This window comes from Cucumis melo, chromosome 12, assembly GCF_025177605.1.
Source record: "Cucumis melo cultivar AY chromosome 12, USDA_Cmelo_AY_1.0, whole genome shotgun sequence".
NCBI lineage: Eukaryota > Viridiplantae > Streptophyta > Magnoliopsida > Cucurbitales > Cucurbitaceae > Cucumis > Cucumis melo.
In genome coordinates this window covers 7,605,142-7,621,202 of record NC_066868.1, presented here as the reverse complement: position 1 = coordinate 7,621,202, position 16,061 = coordinate 7,605,142, and the positions used below count along the sequence as shown (strand labels likewise).

The window sequence follows — 16,061 nt, the reverse complement described above, 5'->3', positions numbered from 1 at the left end:
ACCTAAAAACTTAGGCTAACGACCCAAAAATAAAAAATTTAAACTTAAGATATTTAAAAATAAATAACCTTAAATTTGGGGCATTACATTAACTTACCAATCATGGTAATATTAGATGGACATAAATATATCTATAGTGAGGGGAGTGCAACTATAGAACTTTAGTGGAATGACCTGTTAGTTAACAAATGTTGACTAGCTTGATCTAAAAGGGTTTAGCCAGTTAATCTCAGATTGTTAGAGTCCATGATCTATAGATCCATTAGGTTCTCCTACTAGCTCATACGGAATTAACTTAGAACAATATGTTGGAATAATTCGAACTGTTCGAATTAGGTAAAGAGAGAAAAATCGACAAATATATTTGATATAGTCGTTAGTTGTATATTTGAGATAGAGTTTTATGTTTAAATATGATTTAAATATTAAAAATATGAATACTGATTCATATTCCGAAGCTCGAAATTGATGGAAATGGTCAAAGTTGTAAATGTTGACTTTTGACTTTGAAAAGTCGAACTTTGACTGGCTTTATCTTCAAATGTGATTTGAATTTCAGAAAAATGAATGCGGATTCATGCTCGAGAGGTTGAAATTAGTTAAAATGAACAAAATGGTAAAAAGTCAAAATGTTGACTTTTGACTTGAAAAGTCAGTTTGATTTTGAATAGAATGGTCAAATAACCATTTTATCTCTTAACTAAAATTAGTGGAAAAATCAAACATTTTGTTGGATAATCCTAATAACTCTTAGTGAGCTAAGTGGAAGCTTATGGTGATGACACCAAGCCCACTAAGAGAAATTAGAATGGTGATTAATTTCACTCATTGTTAGTTGAAATTAGGTGAACTAATTACATGCAACTATTGCATGTTGTATGTAATTAGGTTTTTTTAAAAGGCTGTTTTCAAAAATTAAATGACTTTTTGCCTTTTTTAATAATTTTGATTTACAAAAATTAGTCCAATTTTTTCTCTCTTCAAATATTTCAACCCTAAATCCCAACCTTTTAAGTTCCATCTCTCTCTCAATTTCCTCCACCTTACAGGTCCCACAACCCAATTCTAAGTTCGGAGAATAGTGGATTAACTATAATGATGGTTTCGGGATCGTGTTCGAGACGAGATTTTGAGAAACGAGAGTTTTCAAAGGTATATTTCTCATTTTTTCTCTAATTTCATTTAATTAGAGTTCTTTAAGCATGATTAAACTCTAAAATGTATAGATGCAATTAAAGTAAGAATAGATATGTATCTTCTGTTACACTTGTATGCTTTCTAATATTGCTATTGTATTATTTGTTATTTGATTGTTTGATTGGTATTTGATATTGATCGTGTGTGTCTATATATATATTTCCCTAACTTAATGTGACTTCAATTTCTTTCTTTTGGCAACATCGAAAGTCAATCACAATTCTCAAACTTCGACTTGAAAAATTAAGTTTTTTAAGTACCAAACCTTTGTGTTTTAATATGCTAAAAAGTACTAAAACAATATAATATTGTAGTTACATCAAAACAAATAACAACTATATCTTTGATATACAACAATATAATTGTTCAAATAGGAGCAATTTACATGTTCTTTGATTTGTAAATTCAAATTTACATGTTCTTGTTAGGTCTTATCTTGATTGCTTATGATAATTAGTTGTTATATCAATGTCGTCTAATTGCTATTTAATATTAGAAATTATTTGATTGAATATTATTTGATACTAATTGTCAATTAAGTCTACTATTTACTTAAAAAATACAATTTACTCAGTCCGTTGTTGATTACTAATTGTAACTTGTTGATTACTAATTGTAACGCCTAAAAAATTCAAGGTATTTTCTCAACATAATTATCTTATGTTATTAAGATTTTAAAATTTGTGGGCATTATGTTATTTGAGTTTGGTGAGAAAGAAGAGATGTTTTTATAAAAGAGAAAAGAAAAGGAAAAATAATAGGAAAATTTTCATAAATATAATAAACTACTAAAATCTTTACAACCTGTGTAACAAAGCCCATAAAGTTAGCCATTTTTAAATATTCCAGGTTTGCCCTTCCGTTTTTCTTCTCCAACGATTTTTTTCTATCATCTTTTCCTTTTCTCTTCTTTTTTTTTCTCCATTTCTTTACGGTCTTTCTTCTTTTCTTCTTCTTTTTGTATGTCGTTTATATTTGGTTAATCAAATATGATTTCTTTCTATCACCTTTTCTTTTTCTCTTCTTTTTTTCACTGTAATTTTTTTCCATCGTCGTTCTGTTTTTCCTCCTCTTTTTTAAGTCTGTTTAGATTAGGGCAAAAAAATCTAAAATATTTTGTATAAAGAATCTTAAAAAAATCGTTTAATTGGAGTAGCCAAATCTGAAGAATTGTGTATCAAAGAATCTTGAAAAAAAAAACGATCATGTAAACAAATATAAGCGATCGTTCGTGTACCAAAACAATTTTGAAAAAATTCATTTACCAAATCTAAACAATCGTGTAACAAAATCTAAACGCCTAAATCTATTAAGTTGATGACGTAGTTGACGGGATATTTTTGGTAATTTTCATTGTAAGCATGTGAACTTCTTCCATTTTTGAAATTGTATTATTATAAAATTCTTTTTATTATTTTAAATTTCTTTTCGTTCTGCGTGCGACCTTATCGACCTTATCTCTCTTACTATCTTCTTCTTCTTCAAGATACCCTAGTCTTGCCACCGTTCAGCCTCCACCAACGTACGCTACAAATCCCCATCAGAAACCTTCTTCTTCATTCACCGTCCGACGAAACCAAGAGATTCTAAGCTGCATCATGCAAAGTCGTCTAACGCTGGTTGCGAGCCAACATCCTTCTACGTTTGAACGTCTTCCCTATTATCCGTTCGTCCGAGATTTGCCTTACCACTAACGAGCCACCATTATAACTATTCTTCATGCCTCGATCTCCGCCCACAGCAAACGTTCTTTGTCGCAACGCCTCTCTATTTTTTTTGTCTTAGTCCGGGCCAGAAACAAACCCGAGCAGTTAGCTTCAGTCTCAAGTCGTGCATGTCAATCTGCTCTTTGTTGAGCCGTTTGAGCCATGTCCACAGATCTGAGTTGATCTATCCCTATTAGCTGAGCCAAGCGGTTTCCTGCCCTTAGCCGCTGCAGATAACCCTTTGGTGAGTTTTGACGTTTAGGTATACCCATTAAACATTAAATATCAAATATTGGTCTAAGATAAATTACTTTGGTTTAAAGTTGGGTTTTTCCTTGAAGGTGCCATTTGGGAAGTATCGCTCGAGTTCTCGAAGTTCACAACAAGTTTGGTTTAGAGTTCAATTCTCCACTACTTGGGTAAGTTTATGGAAGTTTCAATTGAGTGAATTGAATGAAGGAATTGGTTTGTGAAAGTGTTTGAGTTTCTTATCTTTATGTTTAGGTTTGGTTCGCTGAACTTTAATTCGATCAATGAGCTAAGGTAAAGTTAAGGTAAGGGATTTCTACCCATGGAAGTTGGAATGTAGGAATGTATTGGCTAAAAGCACTTGACTACTATATGTAGATTAATGGTCAGGATCTTGACCACAAGACTTATATATGCCTCAAATTAGTATCCTTAGGGATCACTAGACTAATTGACATGTATCATATGGGATCACTGTGATCCAGACTTCTAATAGAAAGTTAACCGTTTTTACCCCGAACGAGATCAGGTCTCTGGGGATATTTTTTACCCACAAAGCTAATATGAGAGGTGGGAAAGGACTCGTGATCGCCATATGGGAACACTTTTTCAAATGCTTCCGTTTAACGTTTTTTAAATGCTTTCGTCTCACGCTTTTATTGATTTTAAGTTTTAATGATTAAAACGAGTTTCATGTTTAGAATAACTATTTGTTTCTTGGTGACTTTATAAACAACACTTGTGAACTTTGAAATAAGGTCTAAATAAAGTTTTTTTTTAATGTCTTTGATTTTAAATGGATTTTATGAACTTTTATGTTTAAATGAAGTGCCTTTGTTTTGTGTTAAAGTAATGACTTCAGTTTAGTCTGAAAAGTTGGGTCGTTACAATAATACCAACTATGATATGATTATTATCTGATTACTTAAGCATCCCATCATACCCATCATATACTCTAATTATAAAGAAATCCAAAATATCAGGTGAATGTCGATTTTAAAAAATTGAATAAAATTAAAAAGTCAAACGTAAACCATGAACATAAACAAACAATAGAACCAAATGAAAAAAAACTGAACATTCTTAAAATAAATGAAAAATGTATATGAAAAATAATTAAATAGAGGTGAAAAATGTTGAAACTACAAGAAAATCTAAAAATTTGGTAAAAATTAAAAAAAATGCAATGTGTTATAAAATAAATAATAAAGAAACAAAATAAAAACAAGGGTCATTTCAAAAATGGAATAAAGCGGCAAAATATTTACACTGTATATAACAATTTCGAAAACGAAAAAAGCCCATAAGCCTACAGTGTAAAATACCAAACATGCCCTGTCAACAACGCACACGTAATATATTTGGTATAACAACGCGTGCGTAATATATTTGGTACACAATCGTTTACATTTGGTTATTTTTTTGTACACGTTCGTTTAGATTTAGTAATTTTATTTGGCTATTATTTTTTAAATTTTATTGTTTAATTTGGTTACATGATCGTTTAATTTGGGTAGGCAAATCGTTTTTCTTTTGGTAAACGATCGTTTAGATTTAGCTAAACGATTTTTTAATTCTTTTCGTACACGATCGTTTATTTTTTTTACACGGTCGTTTAGATTTGTTTACACGATCGTTTATTTTTTCAAGATTCTTTAGTACATGATTGTTTAGATTTGGCTAAACGATTTTTTTTAATTATTTTGGTATATGATTGTTTAGATTTGATTGAACGAATGCTTTTAAGATTCTTTTCGTATACGATCGCTTAGATTTGACTAAACGATTTTTTTAATTCTTTTGGTACACAATCATTTATTTTTTTACACAACTGTTTAGATTTGTTTACACAATCGTTTATTTTTTCAAGATTCTTTAGTACACCATCATTTAGATTTGAATAAACGATTTTTTTAATTCTTTTGGTACGTGATCGTTTAGATTTATCTACAAGATAGTTTTTTTTACACGATTGTTTACTTTTTTTACAAGATCGTTTAAATTTGGCTACTCCAATCTTAATGATTTTTTCAAGATTTTTTATACACAATCTTTTAGATTCGGTTATTTTTAGTACACGATAGTTTAGATTTGGTTACCCAAATTTAAATGATGTAAAAAAAGAAGAAGAAAAGAAGAATGATGATGGAAAGAAATTACAGAGGAAAAAAGAAAAGGAAAAGAAGAAAGACGGTGGAAAAATTAAACGACGTATAAAAAGAAGAGGAAAATAAGAAAGACGATTGAAAGAAATCGCAACGAAAAAAAGAAAAAATAATAAAGATGATGGAAATAAATCGTAGCGAAAAAGAAAGAGGAAAAGAAGAAAGATGATGAAAGAAATTGTAGCGAGGAGAAGAAAGACGTAAGGGCAAATCTGGAATATTTAAAAAATGGCAAACTTCATGGGCTTTGTTACATGGGCCATAAATAGTTTGGTGTTTTATTACATTTATGAAAATTACTCTTCGAACAATGCAACAACACAAAGAAGAATAGAAAAAAGAGGAAGTAGAGGAAGTAGAGGACAATTGAACTCAATTGTGGTGTGTATTACAAAGGCACCAAACACCTCTATTTATAGGATATATCATGGTATAGGTTACATTATGAAATTCAATGGGATGAATGTTACAATATGGAATTGAATGAGAGTTATATGAAAATTGTAACCTATGTAGGTTATGAGTATCTACATTTATAATATATCATTATATTTTCAATACTCCCACTTAGATATTCATAAATAAATATCTCGTTAAAACCTTACTAGAAAAAAAATCGATGGAAAAATTCTAGTGAAGGAAAAGGAGTACATTTTTATACATTAATAACTGTCTCATTTAAAACCTTGCTAGAAAAACCCAAAGAGAAAAATCATAGTCAAGGGAAAAAGAATGCAGTATTCCTATTCCTTAAGGGCAATATTTCTTCTCCCCCTTATGAATACATCACTTGAGTTCTCTGAGTCGTCACATTACAATGTTGTGCACTAATTTTTCAAATGTTGATGTGGGTAATGCCTTTGTGAATAAGTCTGTCAAGTTGTCTTTTGAAGAAATTTGTTGAACACTGATGTCACCATTTTCTTCAAGGTCATGTGTATAGAAGAGTTTTAGTGAGATATGCTTTGTTCTATCTCCGTTTACATACCTTCCTTTGATTTGTGCTATACATACGGTATTATCTTCAAATAATATTGTTGGTAAATTTTTACTGAAGGACAAATCACGTGTTTCTCGAATATGATGAGTCATTGATCTCAACCATACACATTCTCTACTAGCTTCGTGAATTGCAAGAATTTTTGCATGATTCGATGAAGTGGTCGTAATTGTTTGCTTTACAGATCGCCAAGATATAACAGTCCCTCCACATGTAAGCAAATAACCTGTTTGAGATATTGCTTTGTGTAGGTTAGATAAATATCCAACATCTACATAACTAACTAGATCAAAGTTTGATTTATTTGAATAATACAAACTCATATCAGTTGTCCCTCGAACATAACGAAGTACATGTTTAACTCCATTCCAACGTATTTTTGTTGGAAAAGAACTATATCTTGCTAATAAATTTACTGAAAATATTATATAAGGTCTCGTATTATTAGCAAGATACATTAGTGCACCTATTACACTAAGGTATGGTACTTCAGGACTAAGTAATTCTTCATTATCTTCTCGAGGTCGAAAGATATCATTTTTTACATCTAGTGATCGAACCACCATTGGAATATTCAATAGGTGTGCTTTGTCCATGTAGAATTTTTTTAAAATCTTTTATATATATGTCGATTGATGAATAAAAATTCCATCGGCTAAATGCTTAATTTCCAAGCCTAGGCAAAATTTTGTTTTGCCAATATCTTTCATTTCAAATTCCTTTTTGAGATATTTTATTGCCTTTGATAGCTCTTTAGGAGTTTCAATTATATTTAAATCATCAACATATATAGCTATAATCACAAATTCTGAATGTAATTTCTTAATAAAAATACATGGACAAATTGGATTATTTTGATAACCTTCTTTCAATAAATATTCACTTAAGCGATTATACCACATTCGTCCTGATTGTTTCAATCGATATAATGATCTTTTGTAATTTGATTGAAAATAATTCTCTAGAGTTTGAATTATATGATTCAGGTATCTTAAATCCTTCAGGGATTTTCATATAGATTTCATTTTCCAAAGATCCTTACAAGTATGCTGTAACTACATATATAAGATGCATATCAAGTTTTTCATATACAGTCAAACTAATTAAATATCTTATTATAATAAAATCCATCATAGGAGAATATGTTTCTTCATAATCAATGTCTGGTCTTTAAGAAAATCCTTGTGCAATAAGTCATGGTTTATATCTAATGACCTCATTATTTTCATTTCGTTTACGCATAAATACCCATTTAAATCTCACAGGTTTTACACCTTTAGGTGTATGAACTACAGGTCCAAAAACTTCACCTTTCGTGAGTGAGTTTAATTCTACTTGGATGACTTCTTTCCACTTGGGCCAATCCTTTCTATTACGACATTCGTCAACAAATTTAGGTTTATAATCCTCATTTTCATGAATGATATTATGTGCAACATTATACGCAAAAATGTTATCCATGACTACATTAGTTCTATTTCATCTTTTTCCTGTCATGGTATAATTTATCAAGATCTCATTATTATCTTTATATACTTGAGTCTCTTCAGTATTTTTACCATTAGTCGTATCTAGGACTTTTTCTTGAATGTTTCTATTGTCAATTAAGTTATTTCGACTATTGGTCACTTTTTTTTTCGAGGATTTTTGTCCTTTGAACCTATTGGTCTACCACACTTTTGGTGCAACGCTGATTCATTAATTCTATCAACTTGCTGAGTTGGATTCAATTCTAGATGGAGCATTTGCAGTGGGAATACATGACTTGGTCACTTTCTTAGTATCTGTAAATGCATATGGCATTTGGTTTGCTACACTTTGTAAATGAATTATCTTTTGAACTTCTAGTTCACATTGTTTTGTACGAGAATCTAAATGAGACAATAACGATACCTTCTAGGCAATTTCATTTTCCAACTTCTTAATTCCTCCCCTTAATGTTGGAACATTTGTCTTATCAATGACAATCAGCGAATCGTGCAGTAAATACATCCCTTGTCAAGGGTTCAAGATATCTAATAATTGACGGGGATTCAAATCGAACATATATTCCTAACCTTCTTTGAGATCTCATTTTAGTACGTTATGGTGGAAAGATTTGAATATATACTACACAACCAAAAATTCGCAAATGAGAAATATTTGGCTCCTGGTTATAAGCTAATTGTATTGAGAGATACTTATTATAAGATGTTGATCTTATGCGTATAAGTGACGCTGCATGCAGAATAACATGTCCTCATATAGATAATGAAAGTTTTGCTCTCATAAGTAATGGTCTGGCAATCAATTGTAAACGCTTGATAAATGATTTAGCCAAACCATTTTGTGTATGAACATGAGCTACAAGATGTTCAATATTTATCCCAATTGACATGCAATAATTATTAAATGCTTGGAATGTAAATTCACCAGCATCATCATCAATTCGAATGTTTTTTTATTATATAATCATGAAACTGTGCTCTTAATTTATTATTTGTGCAAGTAATCTTGCAAATACAGAGTTTTAACTTGATAATAAACACACATGTGATCATCTACTTGATGTTTCAATTAAAACCATGAAGTATCTAAATGGTCCATTTGGTGGATTGATGGGTCTACATATGTCACCATGAATCCGTTCCAAAAATGTAGATGACTCAACTCCCACTTTGATTGGTGATGGTTTAATAATTAATTTTCCTTAAGAGTAAGCAATACATGATAATTCATTGGATTAAAGAATCTTCTAATTCTTTAGTGGATGTCCATGAGAATTTTCAATAATTATTCTCATTATTATTGATCCAGGATGACCTAATCAATCATGACAAACAATAAACATATTTAAATTCATGAACTGAAATTTCATTAATTTGAAATTTCATTAATTAAGATACTAAAACTTCATTCTATGATTATGATCAAATTAATTGGAGAATTTTTACTGTCAAATATGGATTACTTTGTTTGGCTAAAATCTCAAGGTAAGAGATTCTACTACTAAACCTTCGAACTGAATTTAAGAGACCGCATGTATTTGTGGTTATGCATTGGTGATAGCTAAAATGCATAACTCAATACTATTGATGATGACTGACATTATATTGATGATTGATGATGGTGACCGATATTATGTTTATGTCTAAGTTATGTTGATGATGATGACTGATTTATGTTGATGATGATGCATGGTATACTAATCGCATGATTAAGAACGTTAAGATTAATACTCATGCCATGTTTATGAGGTTATGATGTGTTGCATGCTATGGATATGGTGCTCTGTTAACTTTGTCTATTAGAGTCGTACCCACATGGGTGTCCCTCGGGATCACCACCTTCTTATGACTGCATAGTCCGACGAGACCACCAATCCAATATGAGATGATATGTTTATGAGTGACTCGACGGGGTCAGTCACAGTCCGATTGTCTTAGTGTTTCCTTCAGGTCCACTAAAGACCAGTTTGTCCTAGGTGTTCCTTTGGGTTCACCGAAGACCAGAGATGTTCCTACGGGATTACAGATTGCACGTGTTCAGGAATGTGCCAGTTTAGGAGTACCACTTTACAGAATTCTAATGGGAAGATAACAGACACCTAGTGGGATTAGTAGTGGGTCCCTTACTAAGTATATGTTTATACGCACTCTTTCTATGTTTAATATTTTAGGCGAAGGTAAAGGTAGAGGAAAGCTGGCAAGCGACAGAAAAGGATCCATGACATGCCATATGGAGACTCAGTTTTGCTTTTGCGTGTATGTATTAGTGTTTTAATATTCATTTTTAATGAAAATATAGTTTCCCTCCTTTCAAGAAAGTGTCTCTTATTATTGTTTCTTTTTAGTAATGACCTCGCTTAGTATAAAGAGTTGGGTCGTTACAGTACCTTACTTTCAAACTTTGCCATAGTTCATAGGGATCTTTTACCGTAAGATATTCAATCTTTAGTCTCTCATGAAGATGATGTCGAAGGAAAATCATGGCTTTCGCCTTTTCTTGGCTTGAAACCATGTTTCCTTTTTTAATCGTTTCTCCAAGATTCATGGCATCCAAATGAATTTCAGCATCAAGTACCCATGATAAATAATTATCACTATTGATATCAAGAGCTAGAAATTCTAATTTGGTAAGACTTGCATGGTAAAACTATAACAAAGAACAAAGAAACTTACTTATATTAAAAATTTAATAAACATGTCAAACATGTCTTCTAAGACAACTTAGATAAATATCATACTATGCATATGATACAAAAATCAATGGGACCAATATATAATAATTCAAAACGTGCATGTTAATGTACAATAATTAAAATTACAAATAAAAATCACTTATACATATTATGAAAAATTAACAACAATACACACCAAAAAAAAGTTAATTTTATAACATACTTATACATAATATGTTAAAACAACATACTTAGGTAAATTGATAAAAGCATTTAGATCATAAAAACAATTACATAACTTACACTAATAGAAAGTAAACAACTATATTATAGACACAAATCATAAAGAACCCAAAAACTATACATATATCTTAAAATAATCAGAATAAGAACCAAACATAAACAATCACATAAATCATAAAGAAATTAATATAAAACTAAACCATAATCTTATTATGAACTAAAAATATTTTTAACAAACAATAATCATGTAAACATAATATATAAAATTACAATATGCAATAGGTATAAAATATTGGATTCTCAAACAATTAAACTATGCATGATGTATACATGGATTATTTCATGCAATGTTCACAAATACCAAAACACAAAAAAAAAAAAAAAAAAAACTAACTAAATAACTAATATTATAACCTACCTTTTGCAAATGATAAAATTGTAGAGACTCGTGTTGATAACGTGTTATAAAATAAATAACCAAGAAACTAAATAAGAACAATGCAACAACACAAAGAAGAATAGAGAAGAGAGGAAGTAATGGACAATTGAACTCAATTGTGGTGTGTATTACAAAAGCACCACACACCTCTATTTATAGGACATATCATGGTATAGGTTACATTATGGAATTCAATGGAATGAATGTTACAATATGGAATTGAATGAGAGTTACATTAAAATTGTAACCTATGTAGGTTATGGATATCTACATTTATAATATATCATTACATTTAAAATACAAAGAAAATAAAGGAGAGGCTAAATTTGTTCGTACACTGCCTTTGAAGTTTTTTTACAAGATGGTAACAAGAAAAAAAATAGAAATCACATGAAAATCATGTAGTAATCAAATAAGAATTCGATGAAAAGCAAACAATTTCACCACAGTAATGTACTCCAGGATTATGAAAGCAATTTGCCTAAAAAGCATTATCGATATAGTATATCTAGTATTAAAAAAGATTAAAAGAAAGAAACAGTTCAAACCTAAGCTCATGAAAAGAGGCCAAAGATCACAAATGAGAATAAATACTAAAGAAAATTACCTATGCCTCACGAAGGTTAACACCAAGAGGTTGTCTCACAAGCTGCTTATGATTTACATGTCATTCTTTATTTTCATAATATTAGTAACAGTCGATCGAAACATTTAAATTTGTTCTTTAATTCCTCCATCACCTACCAATTATTTACACTATTCAAGAATAAAGGTATAAAAGCTACAAATTGTATCAATTACATTATGATCAGTCGATAGATTCACAAAGAGGGTAGCACCAGCATACCAATACACAGTCATGGATGAAGTTGAAAAAAAAATTCAAATATGTTAAATTTAATGCATAAAATTTAAAATTAGAATGAAGTTGAAACCTAAATCTGTATAGAAGGACCACTAGAAGAAATCTAGTCTTTAATGTCGGGTGAAAAAAATGAAAAAATGGGCTTTAATGTCGTTTTTCAAAAGGCGGATATTTAATGTCGGTTTTAAACCGACATTAAAGATAGAGCTTTAATGTCGGTTTAAAACCGACATTAAATACCCTGCTTTATTAGAACTGACATTGAAGCCCATTTTTTATTTTATTTTTATTTTTATTTTTTAATTTTGTAAAAATTAAACTTTCTCTTTCTTACTTTACTCTTTTCTCAAACCCTCCCCCAAACTATTTTTCATCTTTCTCAAATTTCTTTCACCCTTCTCAATCTCATCACTTTCTTCCCTCTCTTCTTCGATAGCTGCTCAATCTCATCACTTTCCGACCGGCTCTGCCACTTACTTGAACTACTTGACCACCGCAACCACCGACACAGCCCATGTCGAACTTTCATCTTCACTGTCGCTTCTTTTCAGTTACTCTTTATCTTCTTCTCCTTTCATTTTCTCTCTCTTTCAGCCATTCGTAGTACGTTGATGATGAATCCGATCAAGATTCTCCGATCTCTCGCTTTCAACGTTACCTCAGAATCAAAACCGCACATCCAGATCCCGATTACGCCACCGCCGTCGCCTTCCTCAGATCTCAAGCACAAGAAATCGATCTCCATACGCAGGTACTCGAGTTCGGTCCAGGTAAGCCTCTTCTTCTTGTGATTTGGTATGGATCAAACCCTTCTTTGCCTTCGGTTTTACTTAACTCTCACATGGACTCTGTCCCTGCCGAGCCTTCTAAGTGGCTTCATCCTCCATTCTCCGCTGTCCGAACCTCCGATGGTAAAATCTTCGCCCGTGGTTCTCAAGATGACAAGTCTATCGCCATCCAGTGTCTTGAAGCCATTCGAAATCTCAGAAACCAGGATTTCATCCCTGTCCGTACGATTCATATATCGTATGTATCAAATGAGGAGATTAAGGGTTCCGATGGAGTTGCAAAGTTCGTTTAGTCGAAGGAGTTCAAGGAGTTGAATAGGGTTTATGATGGATGAAGGACAAGCTTCACCGGGAGATGAGTTTAGGGTTGGATACTGTCAGGTGGGTTTTTTTTCTTCTCCTTTTCTCGAACATAGCAATTGCTCAGTAACTTAGTAAAATTTTGGGACAGGTTTTTCCCCATTTACTTTAATTCTACATTCCAAATTATTTCTTCTCAGTCTAAAACTGGAATTCAACTCTGTTTCTCATCAGTTGCTGCAATGTTCTATCCATTCTTAATTCATCTCTCTCTCTCTCTCTTCTTCTTCTTCCGTCCTCTTCATCCTTTTGTTGCTCTAGAATATTGATTCAGAGTCTGGAAAAGATTTCTATTTGCTATTGGTAAAAGATATAGTTATCACATACGTTGGTATTGGCCCTTTTGTAGCGCTGAATTAGACCTGTAATTTGTAGCAGACTTTGGAATTAATTCAGTTTTGGTGCAGGGCTTAAACTATGTTGCTGCATTGTTATTGCTCGTGATGAAAACAGAAGAAGATGCTTTTTGGATGCTAGCTGTCCTCTTAGAAAATGTTTTAGTTAGTGACTGTTACACGACCAACTTGTCTGGATGTCATGTCGAGCAAAGGGTGTTCAAAGATTTACTTACCAAAAAGTGTCCCAAGTGCCTTACTTTGTTTTGACATTCATTTATTGTCTGATGAGTACAAACATTTGGATAAATTGGAGAGCAAATGTAGGATAGCTGCCCATCTGGAAGCATTGGATGTTGATGTTTCCCTTGTCGCCATTGAATGGTTCCTGTGTCTTTTCTCTAAGAGCCTATCTTCTGAGGTTAGAACTATGCTCTCCCTGGGTGCCCATGCTTGATTTTCTTTTAACATAAAAAACAAAATTCCACACGATGTCGAACCACTTAATTCTTAAGCATTCAAATACTAGAAAATGTAGATTGTATACCTCTTTAGCTGTAATAATATGGAATAACGAGAAATACCCTGGTTCTGACCGACGCCGAAGGGAAGCTTTCTAAGCCCGAAATCTTGGCTACGACTACGGATGCTCGATTCATGAGACAGATGAGGATTCCTGTTCTTGGTTTCTCTCCAATGATTAACACTCCAATCTTACTGCATGATCACAATGAGTTCTTGAGTGATTCTGTGTTCATAAGGGGAACCAAGGTTTATGAATCCTTAATCAGTGCTTTGAGTTCCTTCCAAGAGGATGTTTCTTCCCAATAATAAGCATTGCTCATCCTTCAGAATTCTGATGGGAATCAACACCGTAAAGTATCCATTCAGAATGACAATTTGAGAGGTATATAGCTTTATGCAAAAGTAAGCTTTCTTTCGACCCAATCCGATCCAATTTACTCTTCGTATCTATTTGGTCTTTAAACTTTAAACAGTTATTTAGAATGCTTTGAAAAGACTCAAATAAACGATAAATTTCAATGAAACGATAAGCCAAACTTTCTAGTTTATGTTTAAAAAAAACTCTTGTATTATAATAACGAGCTGCTTCTTTTTCTTCTTCTTCTTGTTGGTATGACTTGACAGATTTTTAGAACCCTAGGCACTCCAAATGAGACTATTTGGCCTGGATACTCCAAGCTACCTAGTGTTAGAGTCAACTTTGTCAAGCATCAGTAAGTTTTAAGTGCTTATCTTCTTTTTTCTAAAAAAAAATTGGTGAAGTGTTTTTAAATGTACAAGGCGCAAGGGCTGCCGATTTTCTTTTTCTTTTTTCTAAAAATATTACATTAAACAGAGAAAGCATCGGTGAAGTTAAAATATGGAAGAAAAAAACCCGCAAAGTATATTTTTCATTTAGGCTTAGTAAACTTGATTTTTCATTTAGGCATAGAATGTGCCTTTCCAAGGGAAGGTGCTAGATCCGTCCAAGAGGGCTTTTTAAAACACTGCCTTTGTGAATGGCTAATTCTCACCGTTCCTCATTTTCTCTAAGTTGATAGGGCTTCTATCAAACAATTTCGTTCTGGTAATTAATTAGCATCTCTTTGATGTTGGTCATTTTCCAATCTCAAGGTGTTGTCATCACTGAATTATGGAAATATTTATGCTAACTCATGTTTTTAATTTTCTTAAAAAAAAAAAAAAGTTTTGGGTTCTTTTGCATATTCCGATTGCTGTCATCGATCCATCTAGCCACCCTCAGACCCTTCCGCATTGCGCAATAAAAGTTATGTTTGGTAACCAACCCTTTACTTTATTAATTAGTAATCAAATGTGAATATTTCTACTAGCAACTAGGTCATAACATTGTTACATAATTGAACCATCTTGATGTCTTTTACAGGGAGCTATCACTAAACAAATGACTGCAATAGAAGAAATGGTTGCAAGTGAGTACAATTAACTAGACCCTCATCTTTGTGACAAGATCTTGAAGTTTGTCATTTGTAAAGCGTTCTAGTTTACTATTAGTTGCAGTTTTAGTTATTGCTCTCTCAATATATTCTTTTTCTTTCTTTCTTTCTTTTTTTCCAAAGGATGATCAGTGTAATAATTAAGCTTCATAATTTCTTTGTGTTTGGAGCCAAGTTGTATATAAATGTACACATTATTAAGATTTCATTTTGTATATGTACAAGTAAAAGATTTCATTTTTAACTATTTGGTGTCATACAAAATGGACAATAATGAAAAGATTTAATAAAAATAAATTTGAAAAAACGACATTAAAGACATCGTTAATGTTGGTTTCAAAACGACATTAAAGATAGCTTTAATGTCGGTGGAAAAACGACATTAAAGATGTATCATAAGCGACATTAAAGACATATTTAATGTCGGTTATCCACCGACATTAAAGATGAACCGACATTAAAGGCCTTCAATAACACCTTCAAAGATGTCAGTTTATAACCGACATTGAAGGCCTTTAATGTCGGTTTATAACCGACATTAAAGACATCTAACCGACATTAAAGCCCAACCGACAT

The 16,061-nt window shown here is 31.9% G+C and overlaps 1 pseudogene; it reads left to right on the top strand.

Moving 5' to 3' along the window:
* Positions 1–1,098: 1,098 nt before the first annotated feature.
* Positions 1,099–13,174, top strand: LOC103502441 (uncharacterized; annotated as a pseudogene).
* Positions 13,175–16,061: the final 2,887 nt, after the last annotated feature.